Here is a 22,500-nt window from a genome sequence, read left to right on the forward strand (position 1 = left end):
AGTCAGCACCTGTTTCCCCTGTCCAGCAGGAATACAGGTGGGATCCCAGGGGTGTATTTTCTGTTTCCCATCCAGTTATCCAGGTTCCTCTTAAAGAGGGCTAGAGAGATACTCTGCTTAACATGGAGAGGGAGTCTATTCCACAGACAGGGGAGTCTCTGGGGCACAAATCTATCCTGCCAACAAGTTCTATTAATGTCACAGACTAGGTTTAGGCCTTGTGTGTGGGTTGCCCAAGTGGATTTTGACTTATGGATATGCAGCAACTCCATCAAGGCTGGATCTGAGATGGCCTTGTATGCCAACCACAGGTCACCTCTGAGCAATCTGTACGAGACTGGGTAGAGTGACAGGGCTTTTAGCCTATCTGTATAGGACAGTTGTTTGAGACCTTGGATTTTCCTGGTCAGGAACCTTTGTGGTCTCTCCAGCTGCTGCATGTGCTTGGCAAGGTACATGTCAAAGGGGGCATTGTACTCAATAATGGGTCTGATAAGGGAGGAGTACAGGGTTATTTTGACCTCCTTGCTCCTGGATGAAATACCCTTACTTATTAGGTGGACCATGTAGAAAGCCTTCCGTGCAACGGGTGCAATGTGGTGGTCAAAAGTCAGGTTGCTATCAACCTGGATGCCCAAGTCCCTCACTAGTGCTTGCATGCTTAGTACATTGTTATTAATGTGATAATTAGTGGGGACACCATTTTCCCCAAAGGGGATAATGATGCATTTCTTGGCATTCAGTTTGAGGCCATGCTGCTGGACTGGCACCAATCATTAGTTTAAGTCCCTCTTGATGGATGTTTACATCAGTAGGGGAATGTAAGACAGCACCCAGCTTGCAGTGATCTGCAAATTTGGTCAGCCACAGACCACTGGTTTTGGCTTGCACCTCAGAAAAGTATATCCCAAACAGTAGAGCCCCAAGATCGATCTTGGGGTACACTGCTCGTTACGGGTCACTACTAGAGGTGGCTTCCCCTATTTTGACTGAGTGGGCTCTATCAGTGAGCCAGTTAACTACCATATATTTTGGACAATATTTCTGATTAATCTAGAATTTAGGTGAGAGGAGTGGCTCAGTAATATTTTACTACTTCTGCTGAGAGATGGTAATGAGTCAGTCTTACCTTACACCTGCACCAGGAATATAATGAATGTCTGCTCAACAGGTTATGTACAGCAATTATCACCTTTGTCTGAACATGCAGAACCTTGCAGTAATGGAATGCAAGTCATTGTCTCATTATTAATTTTCAATATGTGCAGTCACAGTATAACACTGATTCATTATCACTTGTGACTAGTGACAAAGAATAGAAAGCAAGCATGACCAAGTAGGACCACTATGGTAAGGAAAACTCTATTAAATTTTATGAACACCTCTTTCACTACTTACAACACAGTAAAAGAACTGTAATTGTATGCTATACTCATATGTACAGATATTACATGTCATGACCCAGGTTATGGAAATTATGATCATTTTAATATTTTGGTGTGTAAGTCTGCTAGGGAACTTGTCAGCATTCTGAGCATAACCTCATTTTTAAGATGGCAAAAGAACGCTCTGTATGCTGTACACGTACATATATCACATTTTGTTTATAACTTAGGTTATGAAATTTATTATATATTTTTCATATTTTGGTAAATAATTGTGGTAGGGAATAATTCAACATGCTGAGTAAGACCTCATTTTGAAGACAATATTAGTATGTACAAGATGGTAAAAGAACTGTATCTGTATGTTTTACATATGTACAGATATCACAGTTTATGACTTAGGTTATGAAATGTATTATATTTTTTTTATAGTTTGGTGAATAACTGTGGTAGGGAACATGCCAACATGCCGAGTAAGACCTCACTTTGAAGGCAATATTAGCACTTACAAAATGGTAAAAGAACTGTATCAGTATGCTATACACATATACAGATATCACAGTTTGTTTATGACTTAGGTTTTGAAAATGATGATATTTTTTCATATTTTGGTAAGTAACTTTGCTAGGGAACATTTCAACATGCTAAGTAAGGCCTCATTTTGAAGACAGTATCAGTACTTACAACACATTATAAGAACTGTACTTGTATAATGTAAACATGTATAGATATCACAGTTTGTTTATGACTTAGGTTGTGAAATTTATATTTTTTCATATTTTGGTAAATAACTCTGCTAGGAAAGATGGCAAGGTGATGAGTGAGGTATCATTTTGAAGCCACTATCAAAATGTATAACTTCATGTAATAACACAAATTGTGAGTATCATACATGGACAGATGTCATGGTTTGTTTGCATGCAGGATTATGAAAATTAATATATTTGCCCTATTTCTGTGAATATGGGTGCAAGGAAGTAAGGCAACATCAGGGGTGAGGTGTAATATTCACAGCAGAACAAACACATAGGAATTTCTTCAAAAAATCTAATGCTCATATATGACAGGGACAGAAATCAAGTACTTGGCTTATTTGTCACATTATGGAAATTAGGATATTTCTCATTATTATGCCCATTTCTTTGCAAGGGAGCACGGTGACGACACACATGATGGATCATTCTGAAGCTGACATTGAACCACACAACTTGTACACTGATATGTAGTCTCTGTCTGTTGCAGGTGATGAGATATTGTGCTTTGTTTAATTGTCAAATTATAAGAAATATAATATTAATCATATTTATGTGAATATTTCAATAAAGGAGCATCACACACAGCTCATCTCAGATTGTGGGGAGTCCACATGTTTCCTTATGTGGATGACTGGCTCCTAACCACTTTGACCAGATATCTACTCGTCCAACCAGGGACTACCTGTTGCAACTAGCTCTCTCTCTCTCAGCATAACCGTCAACATGCAAAAAAATCACAGTTATCTGGTTAACTGATAGACTTTATTGAAGCACGTTTGGACACAACCAAAACTATGGCCTACCTACCTCCAGACAGTGTGTCCACCCTGAGGCTGCATATCCCATAGATCCTAGCAATTCCAGACCCACCAGCAAAATTAGTGCTCAGGGCATTAGGCTCGATGGCTGCCACGATAACTGAATTACCTACAGCACACTTGTCCACTGTAGGATTCTCATGTACATTATCAGTCCACAGTGGTCTTTACACCATCACCCACTGAACCAGCCTTTCAAGCTATCAGATGTACGCAAAGATTCTCACCTTTGATGGTTTCATTCCTCAGACATCAACCAAGGACGCCCCTTTGTTCTTCCCCACCAAGTTCCATGCTTACATTAGACTCCCAGGTGGGGTGGGGGGCATTTTCTGGGATAGTCGGTCTAAAGCATGTGGACTTTTCAGGAGACCAATTTGCATATTGATGTCCTAGAGATAAGAGCGGTCTTTCTAGCGTTGCAAGCACTACACACTTTTCTCTGTCTAGGGACTATTGTGATCCAGATGGACAATATGTTCATAGTGTGGTACATCAACAAGCAAGGAGGAACCAGATCTTAGCCACTGTGTTGAGAAGCAGTGAGAGTGTCGCAATGGGTGATATCTACCAACCACTTTCTAACTGCAGTGCACATTCTGGGGGAGTACAATACTTTAGCAGACAGGCTCAGCAGAGTTTTACTGATGCCTCATGAGTGGTCTTTAAATCAGTCAGTGGTAAACATGATCTTTCTCAAATGGAGTCAACCTTGCTGCAATCTCTTTGCATCCCCCCCTCTCAACAAGAAGTGCAGCAGGTTCTTTGCCCTGATCCCCCCTCAGGGACAATCACCAAGAGATGCTATAGTCTATGCTTGGCCCCCTGGTCTTCTTTATGCATTCCCCCCAGTACCCCTAATTCCCAAATTCCTTCATTAATTAAACTAGCAATGTAATCCACATTGCTCCTTTCTGGCCTAGCCAGGTCTGGTTCAGCTTCTTTTGGTCCCACCTGGTCTGCCCACCATGGACACTGGAACCACGTCAGACCTACTGTCCCATCCCTCAGGGCAGACTCACCTGGATCTTCAAGGCCTAAAACTGACTGCTTGGTTTCTCCAATTCCAATGATGTCTAGTCATTCCAGGCTTTCTTCCTCAGTCCAGATGATTTGATCTTTTCCCATTAATTATCTACCAGAAAAGTCTACAAGAGTAAGTGGAAAAGTTTTTTTTTCCATCTGGGCTCAACAGACGCTAATAGAACCCTTTACAGCTCCTGTTCCAGTAGTATTGGATTTTCTGGCTTTCCTTTTCCAAAATGGAGCCAGCAATTCCACTGTAAAAGTTCAATTGGCAGCTATTTAAAATTTTCACATTGGAGAGAATTCTTCCTCTGTAGCTTCATCAAAACTCTGCAAGTCCTTTCTTAGAGGTACCTTCTTACTGTGTCCTCCAGTCAAAGATCCATTGCCCACCTGGGACCTAACTTTGATTTTACAGGCATTAGTTCTCCCCCCTTTTGAACCTGCACTTAAGGTAGATTTGAAGTTTCTTTCCTTTAAAACAGCTTTTTAGTAGCTATCACATCAGGAAAAAGTTTCTGACCTGCAAATCCTCTCGTCTAAACCTCTTTATTTAAATTTTCATAAAGATAGGTTATCCCACACCTTTTTTTTTTTTTACCTAAAGTGGCGACAGAAAACAATATCAATTGATCTATTAACCTACCAGTTTTTTCTTTACAAATTTTCAAAACAAGGTAGAATACATACTGCATCTCCTTGATGTTCATAGGCAGTTGCGTTTTAACTAGACACAACAAAATATTTTGGGAAATCTGATCAACTCTTTATATCTTTCTCAGATGTTAGGAAGGGGGCAGCAATTGCCAAATCCACATTGGCTAAATGGCTACAAGATTGCATTTCCTTTGTTTATTCTTCAAAAAGTATTCCTTTGTCTTTGTCTGGACATGTCAAAGCTCATTCTACAAGATCCATAGCGACATCTCAAGCCTTTTGCTCAAGGGTGTCAATTGATGACATTTTGCAGCTTCCTCGTGGTCAAGTTCTCATACCTTTATTGCACATTATAAATTGGACATCATTTCCAGTAATAGGGTTGGTTTTGGCTCTACAGTGCTCTGGAATATCCTTCGATGAGGGCCACCCTAGGTTTTTTGTAGCTGGGGACTCTGTCACACAGGTTGAGGAATGAATAAAAATGACAACATCAGATAAAGAAGTTACGTACTTACCACAGTGTTCCATCTATGCTGCCCATTTTCATTCTTCCTCAACTTCTCCACCCTCCTTCTCTCTGTCCATAATTATGAAAAACCTGATAGAGATATTAGTGGGGCCATGTTCCTATTCTGAGTCCCTAAACTGTACTTTCTCTATCCTTTAGTTCTGTATGGTGGATATGTGATTACTTCTCTAAAATGATTATATAGATATATATTGAGAAAAATATTAGCAGCAAACTCAGTCTGAGGTAATCTGGGGAATGAGGCGTTATGGGATAGAGATGAGGAGCTCGAGCTTCGAATCCTAAGCTTGTAAAGCGTCCGAAGTGAATCCAAGGGTTGGATCTGAAACCCACAGTTTGAGGAAGAATGAAAATGGACAACACAGATGGAATATCATTAAGTACATAACTTATTTGCAAATCTAAGCAACTTTGTTTCAGCTGTTTCCAAGCAAACCCATCTCTTCCTGGATCTCTAAGGTCATTTCCTCTTGTTATTCCTTTCATGACAGATGTCTGTTTTCACCTGTAAAGACACATTCTACTAGGGCAGTTGCCTCTTCTGCTGCCTTTTTCAAGGGTTTGGACAGCAATTTCATCCTTGAAGCTGCAACTTGGTTCTCTGTTCATACTTTTACTAAGCATTGCAAATTGGACGTTTCTAGGACCAGGGCAGGTTTTGCTGGGGCTATTCTGCATGGGTTTAGTAGAGGGCACTTCTGTGCCTTCCTCCTCCCAGTCTTTTCACCTCTTCTACTCTCTCTTCAGTGACGAATAGTGCAGTAGCGATTATAGAAAGACATAGTACAGTTATGTAAAATGTAACCATAACAGTAAATGTCCTTCTCTTCACTGTTGGAGTATTCTGCCCCTCTCTCTTTCCCCTCTTGCCCCTGTCTTTTATTACCCTCCTGGCCTAGGGGCTCTTACTTCCTTTCCTTTCTGAACTTTTTTCTTCTGGATGTTCATGTTGTATGTTCCGGGAGGGGGGTATTTTGTTTCTTCTGGGACAATTCAGTTCTGAGGGTTTGTATCCGTATGTCACCTGTATGCCCTACTCTGGGAGAATACATGTGCCATAAGGCACTTATAAAATCCAAAGGCTTTGGTATAGTCACCAGACATTGGACTATTCTTGGCAGGAGATTCTCTTCACTGTTCCAGTATTCGTCTCTGAAAGAACATCTACTGTTATGGCAAGATTTTGCACAACTGTACTTTGTCTTCTGGCTTGGTTACCACCCTACCTTTTTGGGTTGCCACTTGACCTCCTTTCCCTTTTGATTCACTTCCTTTAGTATTTTGAAAGAACTCTTGAAAGCGGAGGAACGTAGGTTTCCTGTTGTAATCTCATATCCCTGAGTTGAACAGACAAGAACACTGATTCCATAGCTTGCCCCAGATGTCACCAAAATCAGGGAGGCTATGGGGATGAATTTTCTAACCCCCCCCCCCCACATTTAACTCTACAGGAGGCCTTTAGGTCCTTCAAGCAGACATATTCAGTTCCTCTTGTTTGGTTACTTTGTAGAAGGCACAAAGTAGGTTTGATGAATGTATTCGTACTCCTGAAATCTTTGCCTCAGAAGTGAATACACAGGGGGGGGGGGGTAGCAAGGGGAGACCCCGATCGCAGCTGGGTGTTCTACAGATGCTCAAGTCCCAAGTGCTTGAAAACAACTGTGTTGAAGCCAGGAACTGGAGCGCCATGCAACTCATTTGCACTGCTTTCATACTCTAATTCTTATGAGCTCAGGCAAGCAGCCATGGGGAGAGAGCAGGAGGTGAGTTTTTAGGGTTGAGGGATCGGGGACTTGCGGGTTAGGGAGGGGGTTTGGAGTAAGGAACTAAGAAGTCTGGTTGGGAACTGAGTGAATATCTTGAGTTTAGATTCTGGTAGGGCCATGTAGTTTATAGGACTGAGTGTTTAGTGGGCTATGTAAAAAAACAGAGACTAAGCTAGTGGGAATTCAATCAGTTCCTCCTTCAAGGAATTTACAAGGAGCACATTTCGTGAGATACAAGCAAATGAGCACTTGCCGTAGTGCAACTGCGATCATCTCATTTTTTTTACTGCAGTGATCCTGCTAAAAGTTTTAGAGAAGTGCCTATTTCAGTTTCAATGGAAGCTGTCAGAATAAATTAAACTTTGAGGCTTAATTAATGTTCTTTCCAAGTGAAGTTGTAATGCCTGTCCAAAGTTCTTAGAAGTTATCAGGCATCTGCACTGTTTCCTACAAGGGGCAGCAACAAGGACTTGCCCAACTTCACTGGGGAGTTTGATTCTGTTCCCTCATCTGTTAACACGAGGCCCTCAGCACTGACAGGTGAGTGAGGGTAGTTGTACCTAGGGGTTGCGGTCGAATCCTCCCCCCATCCTTTTTTCTTTCTTGCCTCAGTATCCCATCTCCTCACCACATGCCCACTCTAGTCAACAAATATGTACTAGATGCTTTATCTGTTAAGAAGAACCATTGTATAGATACCATGAGACTGTAAAGATCCAGAGTTTACTCAAGTTCTTTTTATTTCCAAAGAGACTAAGAGCCTCTGGCCCATTCTAGACTGGAGTGATTTAAAACTCATTTTATAAAGACATCTTTTTTTTCCTTCACTCTTTCCTAGAATGTCTTGTCAGTTTGGTATCTCCTTCCCTTTTACATCTCCAATAACTCTTCGCCATTTGAGGGATAATCCTCTGAAGTCTAATCAAAGTGTAAAAACACTCCTGTACAGATTTCCATGCAATTATCCTAAATACTCTGGACTACAACATAAGTGTAGTATCCTTACAAATTTCATCTAACTGCAGTTTGTGATTCTGATCTTCCATCCCAATCTTTATTCCTCTGTTCATTAATCCTCTAATTTATAGCTTTGCATTTTATATAACTTGCTAATTATACCTTTCTTAATGATTTCTATTCTCGATTCCACTAATAACCTTACCAGACCAGTCTTTCATGCAGTACATCTGTCTCGTTCTGTCTTTATTTGCCAACAATCCTTGGTATGGAACTGTTTTTTAAACCAACAGGACCAGATAGTCACTACACCAACCCCGGGTGCAACCATACTGGTTCTGCTCCTCAATGATATGGAAGACTGCTGCACACCCCCTACTGTAATGCCTTCCCTGGTAAGGTCAGACCACAAAATGGTCTTCTTTAAAGTAAAAATAAAACCTGGACCCCCAGCTAAACCTGGAATATTCAGGACCTATTCTAATGCTGACCTCCTGCTATTAAGTGAGAACCATGGCAAACTTTCAAGCCCCCATAAACCTTGAGAACACTTCTGCCAGTGAAGAACTGTTCACAGAAACCCTGTACAAGCAAGTTAATAGCTGCATAGAGGCAGCTGTACACACCAGGAAAAAGTACAGAACTAACTCAAAAGACAAGTCACACTGGCGGAATCACAAAATCAATCAGCTCTAAAACAGGAGGAAGAAAATCATGGCAAAAATTAGGAGGTGTAGCACCTAGCAGGATAAACAGCACCTTCATCAAACTAAGCAAACAACTCTAAGGATAAACAGTTTACCAAAGCCAAATTTGAAGTAAGTTTGGCCTCCCCAGCCAAGGAAAACCACAAAGCATTCTTTAGCTATGTCTGCAACCTCAAAGGCAATACACAATTGTGTGCAGAGTTCGTTGTAATTGGAGCCACCTATACTGAGCCAGAAGATATAGCAAACCTCCTGCCTGATAAATTCAGCTCCAACTTTACTCCTATCTCCCCCTCAATCTTCCCTAAGGAAATATCATCAAATATAATCCCCCCTACTATCACTAGGGAACAGATCCTTAATGCTCTAAGACCAAGAACACTGCATCAATGGGCCCAGACAACATCCCAGGATGCCTTCTAAATAACATGAAACATGACCTATCAGGGCCTCTGGGATTACTATTTAACTGTAGCCTCCAAACAGGATTTGTGCCTCATGAATGGAGAAAGGCAACAGTCATCCCTCTGCATAAACGTGGGCCATCTACAGACCCTGGAAACTACAGACCCATAAGTTTCACTAGTCTTATATGTAAAGCCATGGAAAGAATTATCATAGAGATGATCAATAGAGATATAGTAAACCGCCAGACACTGGACCCAACCCAGTTTGGTTTCGTCAAGGGCAAGATCATGCCTACTCAACCTGGTGGACTTCTTTGAGAAGGTCACCAAAGCAATGGATGAGGGCAAAATTGTTCACACTGCCTACCTTGACCTGGCCAAGGCATTTGACACAATACCCCACTCAGTCATTGCTGACAAACTCAAGAGGTTGGGTACAAACCCATATATTACCAGGTGGATAGCCAACTGGCTCACAGACAGAACCCAGGAAGTTGGAACTGGGGAGTCCACCTCTACAAGGAGGCCAGTCACAAGTGGAGTCTCTCAGGGATCAGTCCTTGGACTGCTCCTTTTTGGCATTTACTTCTCAGAACTTAAGGCCAATGCCAGTGGTCTCTGGCTGACTAAATTTGCAGATGATAGCAAATTAGGAGCTGTCATTGAATCTCAAACTGACACAAATGTTCTCCAGGAGGGGCTGACACAGGCAAACAACTGGTGTCAGAGCAATGGTCTAAAACTAAATGCCAAGAAATGTATAATAATATCCTTTGGGAAGTCATCCATCCCTGGTAACTATCATACTGACAAGATACCTCTTAGAGTTAACCCAGTAGTCAGGGACTTAGGGACACACACAGATAGTAATCTAGCCTTTGATTATCACGTGTGTACAGTGGTGAGGAAATAATTCTATGTTGCACAACTTATAAACAAAGGTATGGCATCTAAATCCAAAGAAGTCATTGTTCCACTGTATTTGGCATTCATCAGACCTATCATTGAGCACAATGCCCCTTTGGTATATACCTAATCAGGTATATCCAACAATTGGAATGTCCACAGAGGTTTCTCACTAAAAGAATACAGGGCATAAGTAATATGTCCTATGCAGACCACTTCAAGGCCCTATCCCTGTATTCTGTCTCCTACAGGCTTCTGAGGGGAGATCTATGCCTGATATACAGGGCATTATCAGACCCCACTCTGATGGACTTCCTGCATATCCACAAAACAAACAGCACCAGAATTACCCATTCTAAAGACTTAAACATTGCCTGTGATATAAATAGGACCTGTTGGAGAGAGAGGTGTGTATCCCAGAGACTACCCAGCCTATAGAATAGGCTCCCCATCCATGTGAAGCAGAGTTCCTCCCTAACCCAATTCAAGTGCAACTTTGTCAATTGGATGGGAAACTGGAAATTCATCCCTGGTTTGGCACCTGTGTCTGTAATGGACACAGGTAACCTGTAAATGGTTCATCTCCCAGGACCATGCTTACACTTATCAAGGGTATCAGAACTTGTCAGAAATTTGGGATGCATGGCTAGGCTTAAAAAGGCCCTTGTGGTTGTTAGCCTAGTAGACACCTATGAACCTATGAACCTATATTGATTCAAATTGCTGAGATCCAAAATTGGTCTTATGTCCTCATTTTTTTTGGCACCAAGAAGAATCTTGAGTAAGTTCTGAAGCCTTGCTGGTCTGAGGGGGCCACTTGGATCACTGTTTTCCAGCAGCTTTTCTATTTCTATGGCTGTTGCTTTCCTCCAACTGGGTGGTACATTGGGAATCCTTTTGAGCTGATTGGGAGGTTGAAGGGAAAATGGAATGTAATAACCTCTGGATATTATAGTCTGCACATAGTTGTCTTTGGTAATGGCTGTCCAGGCTTCTGTTGCAGGGATTAGTGCTGTTGACTGCCTCCGGAGTGCAGCAGCTGAGCAACCTTTCAGGAGTGCTGAAAGGACCTCTGAAGCCCTGGTGGTGCATGCCTCATCTGACACATGGGTGATGTCTGCCATTAGAGACCCCACCCCCCAGCTACGGGGGATCTGCTGCCATAGGAGTTCTGGAAACACCCTTGCAAATTGTGGAACCACATCTTTCTACCTCCTCTCTGGTTCTGCAAAAAAGTCCTCTGAGGCATAGAAAAGCATATGTCTACAGCAGATAATGTCTTCGCAATCTTTTCACTCTTGCAGAGCCTTTCCTTTGCATTAGGGCCAAACTTGGTGGATACATCAAAGGAAGTATTGATGAATGATGTGTAGAAGGGCTCTGCAAAAATCACAAAGGCACATTCAGGTGTGCCTTCTGATGGCAATTCCTGAACCAGTGGCTCTTGCGGCTCCCTCTAAGGCATGAGAAATCAGCCTCATGGAGGCATTCAGTTGGGGCTGAAAAGTGGCCAGTTGCAAAGAAACCATTTTCTTATCCTTTGCAAACATGGACCGGAAGAGTGCATTGAAAAACTCCTTAATTAAGTCCCTCTGAAATCTCATAACATGTGCCACGTAGCTCAGTGACGTAACTGCAGAGGTCACTGATGCATAAACTTACTTCCCAAATCTGTCCAATGGCCTGGACTCTGTATTCAGGGGATGGACAGAAGAACTCTGTTCAACAAGATCTTTCTTAGTGGCTGCTGCTATCACCATAGTGTTCACTGGGGGACTCTTGCTCCAGTGGGCCCTATCCTTTGACACAACAAGATACTTATCTGGTGTCTTGAGGATAGGCTGTGTGACATCTGGATCCTTCCAAGCCCAGCTGGAAATGAATTCACCATCTCATCTGTTGGAGGGACTACCCAGGTTGTAGCTGAGCTGGCTCCAAAAGCCTCAAGAAACACTGACTCCTTCTGGAAGAGGGATCCAGAAGACCAACCAACTTCCTTTCTCAAAAGTTCGAGGATTTCACCAAAAGAGACATCCTCAAGGGGTGATCCGTGGGACACCTCCCCTTCAGGGAAGTCAGTGTCTTCCAGAGAGCACTCCTGTAATACCAGGCTACAACTCTTACCACACTTTTCGGCCACAAAACCAAGACCGAAACACTAAAAGTGGAGGAGTGTCCATATTCATCAAGGATATTCACACCTCCAGGCTAGTTGCCCAACACAATGCATCTGAAATTCTTCAGGTGCAACTAACACTAGGTAAGACTGCAATCCAAATTGTAGCCTGCTACAGATCCCCTACCATGCCCCAAGATTCTCACTACACCTTTCTAAACATACTGGAAAATATTATGATACAACCAAACACCCTAATACTGGGTGATTTCAACTACCCTGCCATTAACTGGGAAAACTACTTGGGTACCAACTCCTTTTCCCAACGGTTCTTGGAATTCATAAATTCCAATGCCCTGGATCAACTAATCTATTGTCCCAACAGGGGCTCCAATATCCTAAACCTGGTCATTACCAACATGGGAGATAGATGCTCCACACCAGTGGTCACTCCCTCATTGTTCAGGTCTGACCATAAGCAAATCACCCTTGACATCCACATCCCTCCCCCACCCCCCAGTAAGGAAACCTCCTTAAAAAACTTCTCCAAAGCCAACTTCATGCTACTGAAGTCAGAAGTGACAAACTTCATGACACCCATGCAGAAGGGATCTGAAAGTTCGACTGCAGAATCCTACACTAAGGCACTGTATGAGCACATCCACTTGTGCATGAATCGTGGCATCCCAAATAGAACCAAGATGCTCTTCTCCAAAAAAAGGAAGCCAATCTGGTGGTCCCCTGCTATAAACAAACTATACAACAGAAGGAAGAAACTGTTGCAGAAAAGAGGAAAATCCCAGGATGCAAAAAACTCCCTCACCAGCCTCAGTAAGAAGCTGAGAGCCCTCATAAAATCCTCAAAAGCTAGTTACGAAAATAAAATTGCCAAAGATTCCAAAGACAACCACAAGGCATTCTATAGTTATGTTAAGAATCTAAATGGCAATGCTCAGATCTGCTCTGAGCTGCAACAGAATGGCATTAAATATACTGATCCCAAGGATATTGCCAATATCCTGGCAGATCGATTTAGTGCCAACTTCACCCCCCTCTCACCCCCTAAAGGGCCCATCTTAATACCAAAAGATTGTCAAATTCCGGTAATCATGGCCACACAGGTAGAAACCGCACTCTCCAAAGCTAAGAATACAGCATCCATGGGACCAGATGACATCCCAGGCTGTGTACTACATGAACTACAAAATGAACTGGCACCTCACCTAAGTATCATGTTTAATCATAGCCTCACCTCAGGTTCGTGCCCACTGAGTGGTGCTCAGCTACAGTTATCCGACTCCACAAGGGGGGATCCGCCTTGGATCCTGGGAACTACCATCCCATCAGTCTGACAAGCCTAATCTGCAAGGGCATGGAATGCATTATCATGGAACTTATAAACAAAGACATTGGCAACCTTCAAACACTGGACCCCACCCAGTTTGGGTTTGTGAAGGGCTGATCTTGTCTCCTGAATCTGACTGACTTCTTCGAATCAGTCTCTAGAGCTGTGGATGTGGGTAAGGTGGTCCACACAGCCTATCTGGACCTCGCCAAGGCCTTTGACACCATCCCCCACTCTGGAATCATAGATAAACTTACTAAGCTGGGCATAAATCCCTACATCACTCGATGGGTTAACAACTGGCTTACTGACAGAACCCAGACTGTAAAAGTAGCCGACTCCAAATCCAGCTCCAGACAAGTGACAAGTGGTGTACCTCAGGGTTCAGTCCTGGGACTGCTCTTGTTTGGCATCTACTTCTCTGAAGTACAGGCCAACACTAAGGGACTCTGGCTAACAAAGTCCACAGATGACTGCAAACTGGGAGCCATTATTGAATCCCCAAATGATGTGGATATTCTACAAAAGGGCCTTACAGAAACAGATGCCTGGTGCCAGATCCATGGGCTCAAGCTTAATACCAAGAAATGTATAGTTATCCCCTTTGGAAAAAAACATGTACCCATGAATTACCACATAGGTGGCAGTACACTAAACATTGAAAGTGTGATGAGAGACTTAGGGACACAGGTGGACAGTGGTCTCACTTTAGATAACCACATAGCCACACCAGTCAAGAAATCCTTTTATGTGGCACACCTCATCACTAAGGGCTTTTCATCCAAAAAAAGGAGGTCATTGGCCCACTGTACTCATCCCTCATTAGACCCATTATAGAGTATAATGCCCCGTTTGGTATGTACCCCACAAGACATCTGCAACAGCTGGAAAGGCCACAGAAATACCTCACTAAAAGAATCATAGGCCTAAAGCAGATGCCATATGCTGACCATCTAAAAAAACTCCAGCTATACTCTGTGGCATATCTTCTACTCAGAGGTGATCTCTGCTTAACATACAAGGCCATGTTAAACCCTGAGCTGTTGGACATGCTCCACTTACAGAAATCCCAAGCCCTCAGAGCCACACGCTCCAGAGATCTAAACCTTGTCATCACAATGAACAAAACATGCTGGAGGGATAGGTTCCTGACCCAGAGACTCCCCATACTCTGGAATAGACTACCAATACATGTCAAAGCAGAGCTTCCCCTTGGCACTCTTCAAAAGGAACCTTGATGATTGGATGGGAGATAGGAAATTCACCCCGGGGATCATGTCAGTCGCCCTGCTAGACAGGGGTCCAGAGTAGGAAATATTGTGGGAAGAAATATCCAGGGAATTGTTATGGCTAGGCTTGTATAGGCCCTAGGGCTGATAGCCTAGTACTTGCCTATGAACCTATGAACCTAAGACTCCCGCAGGGAATCTTAATGCCTCCTTTTGCATGTATGCTTCTGAGGGGGCTCTTCAGTGGGATGATCTGAGGAGGACTCAAAATTCTGAGCAGAATCCTGGATGAGGACTGTCTCTAAGCTTGACCGTGCTAGTTGTGGAGGGGGTAGACCCAAAGAGGGAAAGAATGTCATTCCACAGAGGTGGAAAATGTTCTCTCCACTACCTCAAATGCAGAGGTCATGAGGAAACCAAGAACTAACCTGATATGAGCTGAAGCCACCTACCCAGTACAGCTCAGAGCATCCCCAAGATCCTGCCTGAATGCAGAGGTCAGAGCTGAGCTGTCCAGTTCCAAGGCTCCAAGGGGAAGAGATGGCTCTGAAAACATCAGAGTCAAACTCAAACCCTCGGAGCCTGCACCGATGCTTTAGCAGCTTCGAGATCCTTCGGGCTCTGACATAGTCAGGGCTGTCTGTATTACAGAAGGGGTCAGAGTTGATGAAGGCCAGTCCTTAGTATCTGACAAAGATAAACTTAGAATTCTTGGGTCCAAAGATTCCAAAGCCAGGGGACAGATCGAAGTGGGAGTCAAAGGTTGGGACTGGACTGGTGGTAGGCTCATGGATCCAATGGGAGACGGAAACATAATGACTGCCAACAGACTCTGGGTTTTGAGAAATGTTTTCATCATCCTATTCACATCTGCCTAAGGAATGAATAGGCTGAAAGTGGTCTAGAAGGCTGTCAAGGTGTCTGTTGTAAGAAAAGTGATTACAGTCTCAAGGAAATAGGCTCTGGAGTGACTCCAGGTGACCTGTAGAGTAGAGACTTTGATTTGGATCGAGTTGGATCTGAGAGAGTGGTAGGATCTGAGTGTCTCTGTTTGGATTGTGTATGTTCCAAGAACTTTGCAGTTTTCTTGGGTAGAGTCAAGCTTGAAGCAGAAGGAGGAGAGCAATCAGAGGAAGTCTTCCTCAAATCCTTAATTTCACCAGCTGAATCCCCCGTAGGTTTCTCCAAAGGTTTCTTTTAGGGCGGCTCCAGAAGATGAAGAAGAAGATGGAAGTACACCTTTCAACAAAAGTTTGTTGCTGCACTCCACCTGTGCTCGATGATTAAACCCTGCACAAATGTCCCAATTGGTGGTAAGGTGCCCTGCTCTAAGGCAATAGATACCCTTATAGGGGATGCCTGTGTTGGGAATTTTATGTCCACAAGATGAGCATTTTTTAAAACCAGTTGGTTTATCAGACATCTCAAACAAACTAATAGCAACAACAGCAATCACAAAATTAGAAAGGAAGACAAAAAGGAAAGGCTATCAATAATGGTAAAAGAGAGTACCAGCAATGATACAACAGAAATACCAGCAGTGGTAGCAGCTGAGTACCTCAACACTGAATTAAGGGAAACAAAAGCAAAAACAATAACAGAGGCACAAGGCCTGATTAGAACTAAATTCAAAACAAAAACTCACTCAACTAATAAATATTATATTCCTATGATGAAATGGGAAGGACTCAAGGAACTAGACAAACAGATACCCGATAAGGAAAAAAAATGACTTATTTTACTGCAAAATCCATTTGAGCTACAAGGGACCACATCCAAAGGCTTTAGTGGCAAAAGAGATCTGGGGTAATCCACGCTAAGGAGAGGATTATGGGTAAGGGGAAGAGCTCGAGCTGTGGAACCAAAGTCTATTGAAGTGGCCGGAGCCAGATCTAAGGTCTGACCCGAGACCCATCAGTTTATGAGGGGACAAAAAAGACAACATCAGATCTGATGTTTCTCTGATGAAGACAAAGCTGCTATAGGTAAGGAGTGAATCAACATTTTATATTTAGGAGTATGAAAAGGGAATCAAAGTAATTATAAATATTTACCAAACTAAAATGGAAAAGCTGAAAGACAACAACAACGACCAAACTAAAATAATTTTCAGTCACATCAAGTAACAACACTTGATTTCTGTAAACTGTCTAAAATAATCCAATCAAAATTATTTTCTTCAAGACCTCTTTTGTAAAATTTGATTTATGCAGTGTTTATTCAGAGTTTTATTCTTTTGAGTGTTACTAGTCATCATTAAACTGTTTTACTCTGCACATGTTTAAAGACACACTTTACATTTTGTTATGCCCAACATGTTGATATGTTGGGGGAAGGTGCAGAGTCCCCTACCCACCTTAGTAATGGGTGTTAACCCTAACCCTAACGCTGCCCCTTACCCAACCCTACACCTTAACTAAAGAGAAACCTTGCCGTAACACTGTAACTACACAAGACACACTCAGGCATAATGCTGTCACCCCTTTCCAATCCCACACACCTTTCATGATGAAACAGTCCCCCAACATTTTAAACGTTCAGCTGTCTGTCCATTTGTAATCACTCACCTATCATTCAGTGATTAAATTGACATTCAGTCAATTCAAGGGAAGCCATATACACACACACACACACACACACACACACACACACACACACACACACACGCGCGCGCATGTGTGTGTATGTGTGTGTGTGTGTATATTTATATATCTGTGTGTGTGTATATATCTTCTTTTTTCTTATTTTTCTTTTGGCTGCTCCCCTTAGGCGTCCCCACAGTGGATCATCTGTTTCCATTTCTTCCTGTCCTCTGCATCAGTCAAACAAACGTAGCTTGAAAAATCTACTAAGATCCTATCTCAGTAATTCTTGGATAGATACATGCTCTGACCCTGACTAGATCCTACTGGTATAGCACCATTCATGTTTTCCTCCCTATCTATAACTAAAACTTTGACTGCTATAGTTTCCTCCTATATTGTCAAACGCAGACAATGCCTTGTTGTACCATTGTTATTGCACTGTGGATTATGCTACTCCTCCAGACATTGTTATATACAGAAATGTCTCCTATTTTCTGAACTTCTAATACTCGTGTATGGTTCTATGACAGTTTTGTACTAGATAATTTTGTATATTTTTTTCTTAAAGTTGTTGCATGTTTTTACAAAGATAAATTGTATGGAGCTTTTTTCCTGTGGCCTACACTGAAAATGTGAAGCCCTACCCAGCACGACTTTCCTGGTAAATAAATGTAAAATAAATAAATAAACTCTTGTTTTGTCACACCAACCACCTGCTTGCCGTCTCTCACCACTTCCATAAACCTTATCTTAAGCCTTCCTCTTTTCCTCTTACATGGCATCTCCATCGTTAGCATTCTTCTCCCAATCTACACAGCATCTCTCCTCAGCACGTCTACACCAACGCAATCTCACCTCTCTGGCTTTGTCTCTAAACTGTCCAACTTGAGGTAACCCTCTAATATACTCATTTCTAATCCTATCCATCCTTGACACACCCAGTGCAAATGTTAACATCTTTAACTCTGCCACCTCCAGCTCTTACTCCTGTCTTTTCATCAGATACACGGTCTCCAAACCATATAACATAGCTGGTCTCACTACCATCTTGTAGACCTTCCCTTTCACTCTTACTGGTACCCATCTGTCACAAATCACTCCTGACACTTTTCTCCACCCACTCCACCCTGCCTGCACTCTCTTCTTCACCTCTTTTCCACACTCATCATTACTCTGAACTGTTGATCCCAAATATTTAAACTCATCTGCCTTTGCCAACTCTACTCCCTGCATCTTCACCATTCCTCTGTCATTCCTCTCATTCACACACATATACATTCTGTCTTAGTCCTGCTGAGCTTCACTTTTCTCCTGTCTAGAGCATATCTCCACCTCTCCAAGGTCTCTGCAACCTGTTCCCTACTCTCACTACAGATCACAATGCCATCCGCAAACATCATAGTCCACAGGGACTCCTGTCTGATCTCGTCTGTCAACTGTCCATCACCATTGCAAATAAGAAAAGGCTCAGAGCTAATCCTTGATGTAATCCACCTCCACCTTGAATACATCTATCACTCCTACCACAGACCATACCACTGTCACACTGCCCTTCTACATATCCTGTACCTTTCTTACATACTTCCCTGTCACTCTGACTTCCTCATACAATACCACAACTCCTTCCTAGGCACTCTGTCATATGCTTTCTCTAAGTCTACAAAGACACAATCCAACTCCTTTTGACCTTCTCTATATTTCTCCATCAACACTCTCAGAACAAACATTGCATATGTAGTGCTCTTTCCTGGCATGAAACTGTACTGCTGCTCACTAATCATCACCTTCTTTCTTAACCTAGGTTGCACTACTCTTTCCCATAACTTCATGCTGTGGCTGATCAATTTTATCCCTCTATAGTTACTACAGCTCTGCACATCACCCTTATTCTTAAAAATTGGCACCAATACATTTCTTCTCCACTCCTCAGGCATCCTCTCACTTTAAAAGATTTTGTTAAATAATCTGGTTAAAAACCTCACTGCCATCTCTCCTAAAGACTTCCATGTTTCCGCAGGTATGTCATCTGGATCAACAGCCTTTCCATTCTTCATCCTATTCATAACTGTCACCAAAACCAAGAAATTCACCAAAGCACTCTGGATAACAGTAACCATAGCTTCACAAGTGTGTCAAGCAGCAATGTTTAATCTTGAAGAAGATTAAACATTGCTGCCTGACACACTTGTGAAGCTGTGGTTACTGTTATCCAGAGTTTGTTCTTCTTTCGGCTTTTCCCGGTTAGGGGTCGCCACAGCGGTACTCCGGTCCACTAATGATTGACAGTAGATTTTTACGGTGCCAAGGTGCCAGCCCGACACCCAACCTTCAACGAAGGCATGCCGATTCACGCATGTCTTTCGAATGCCACTCGACCATGGGGAGGACATGCAGACTCCACACAGAAGGCACTCCAGCTGAGAATTGAACAGGAGAACCTCTTGCTGTGAGGCAACAATACTACCGCTGCACCACCATGGCTTTTTTACTGTTATCCAGAGTGCTTTGGTGAATTTCTTGGTTTTGGTGACTTTTAGGCACTTTTTCCTCATTTTGCTTTTTTTTTTGTTCATAACTGTCCTTACTTCCTCCTTGCTAATCCATTGCACTTCCTGATTCACTCTGCCCACATGATCCAACCTTCTCTCTCTTTCATTCTCTTCATTCAACAGCCCCTCAAAGTACTATTTCCATCTGCTAACACACACCCCTTGCTTGTGAGTACATCTCCGTCATTATCCTTTATCATCCTAACCTGCTGCACATCTTTCCCAGCTTGGTTCCTCTGTCTAGCCAGTTGGTACAGGTCCTTTTTCTCCCTCCTTAGTGTCCAACCATTCATACAACTCACCACACCCCTTAACCTTAGCCTTCACCACCTCTCTCTTCAGCATATGCCTCATCTCCTTGTACTTCTCTCTGCTTTCTTTATCTTTCTGCCAATCCCACTTCTTCTTTGTGGACCTCTTCCTCTGTATACTCTCCTATACTTTCTCATTCCACCACCAAGTCTCCTTGTCCTCCTTCCTCTGTCCAGATGTCACACCAAGCACCTTTCTAGGTGTCTCCCTTACCACTCCTGCTGTGGCTGCAGCTATCTGGTAACTCTTCACTGCCACCCAGTGCCTGTCTTAACTCTTCCCTAAACTCCACCCTACAGTTATCCTTTTTCAACTTCCACCATTTGATCCTTGGCACTGCCCTCACTCTCCTCCTCTTATTCTTGATCACCAATGTCATCCTAAAGACCACCATCCTATATTGCTTAAATATGCTTTCCCCTATCACCAATTTGCAGTCTCCAATCTCCTTCAGACTGACCCTACTGCATAGGATATAACCCACCTGTGTGCATCTTCCTCCACTCTTGTACATCACCCTGTGCTCCTCCCTCTTCTTAAAATATGCATTCATCACAGCCATGCCCCTCCTTTTTTGCAAAATCCACTATCATCTGACCTTCTGCATTCCTCTCCTTAACACTATACCTACCCATCACCTCCTCATCCCCTCTGTTCCCTTCACCAACATGCTCATTGAAATCTGCTCCAGTCACCACTCTCTCACCCTTGGGTAGACTCTCCACCACTTCATCTAATTCGCTTCAAAATTTTTCTTTCTCATCCATCGCACACCCAGCTTGCAGAGCATATGCACTAACAACATTCATCATCACGTCATCAGTTTCCAGCTTCATAAACATCACTCTATCTGACACTCTTTTCACCTCCAAAACACTGTTGACAGACTGCTCCTTCAGGACAATCCCTACCCCATTTCTCCTCCCATCCACACCATGGTAGAACAATTTGAACCCACCTCCAGTACACCTGGCCTTCATACTTCTCAACTGCCCAGATTTTTGCCTCATATTTTTGGTCTATTCCTCATAAAATGTGTTGTTTTCTGGCAAATCACTGGGATGATCTGAGGATTTAAGTCTTTAAATAATGATATACTTTTGAGTTTCAGACTTCAAATCCTTCAGAAAATATATGTCAAAACAAACCCTGTTATTCCAGCAACTTTCTAAATTTATAAGAGCAATATTTAAAATATGTCCCTATTTTTGGGCCTTTGTCCCCCCGTTTTCTTAGGTTTTGTCCAGATTTCTTGCACTAAGAGGTTGAGAGGTATGCTGGCCTTACTCCCCTTCCAATTTGCCTTTTGCATGCACAATATGTCTACCTTTGTCATCTCCATCATATATATATATATATATATATATATATATATATATATATATATAGCTAGATAGATATAGATATCCTATACCCCATAGGATCATATATATCACTCATACAACCTGTATAGTCTATTTATCTTTTTTGTTTTGTTTTACATTGTTGCATGTGTTTTTTTTAGTGAGTACAGTTTTGGACTCTTTTTCTGTAGGGATACGAATACAGAAAGTGTTCTTTATTTTTTTCTAAATGGAAGGAGTGTAGTAATATTCAGTTACCTTAGGTCAAGTTTCACTTTAAGTTTCTTTCAGTACGGCCGCATAGCATAGTGTTTTCCTTAGGTAAGGTTTAGGAATATTTGGTCTTATTTGTGTATGTTCTGCTGTTTTGTAGTAGTAGTAGTAGTAGTGTTTCTGTCTATATTTTGTAATTTTGATATATTTCATTTGATTTTGATTTTTATATGCACTTGCTTTTCCTGCATTGTAATGGGCTGTTTGTTTATTAAATTTATTTAATATTAAACTTTATTTTTCATGGTTTCTTGTTGTTGTATGCTTTTTATTGGTATTTGTGTGGTTTGAGTGTATTTCATTTAAATTTATTATATGCACTTATTTTTTCCTGCATACTGATGGACTCATTTTTAAGCATTATTTTTCTTTTCTTATGGTTTTAGGTTTTAGTTGATTGTACAGCTTGAATTCTTGTACAGTTTGAATTCTTATATGTTTGAGTAGCTTGTTGTGTCCTTCCATTGTAGTGAATGGGAGAGAAGCCAGATTTTTTAAAATTTTTAATATTATATTAATTTGTATTTCTGCTTTGTGGTTATACTTAGATGTTTGGGGTGTTGAATTGCTGATTTATTGATTTATTTTAGGGGATAGTTTATGCTTAGTCTGAAATTATTTTATTGTATGTTTACCACTGTAATCTATGACATATCTCTCAGCCCATGAGCACAAAAATTCAGAACAAAGCCAAAAATTATAGGTGAGACAAAGGCCCAGATTCACAAACAGATTTTGCTCTTATAAACTTAGAAAGTTACTAAGAATAGCAAGTTTTACATTAGCATGAATTTTCTAAAGGATATGTAGTCTAGAACTCAAATGACTCTAT

General features: G+C 42.0%; 1 protein-coding gene across 1 annotated transcript in view; it reads right to left on the minus strand.

The window, feature by feature from the left end:
- The window catches only part of LOC122794082 (testis, prostate and placenta expressed), a 694,197-nt gene that overhangs the window by 573,965 nt on the left and 97,732 nt on the right, over window positions 1-22,500 (minus strand). The gene's annotated exons all lie outside the window — the stretch shown is intronic.

This window comes from Protopterus annectens, chromosome 1.part0 (assembly GCF_019279795.1).
Source record: "Protopterus annectens isolate FY-2018-M chromosome 1.part0, PAN1.0, whole genome shotgun sequence".
Lineage (NCBI taxonomy): Eukaryota > Metazoa > Chordata > Ceratodontiformes > Protopteridae > Protopterus > Protopterus annectens.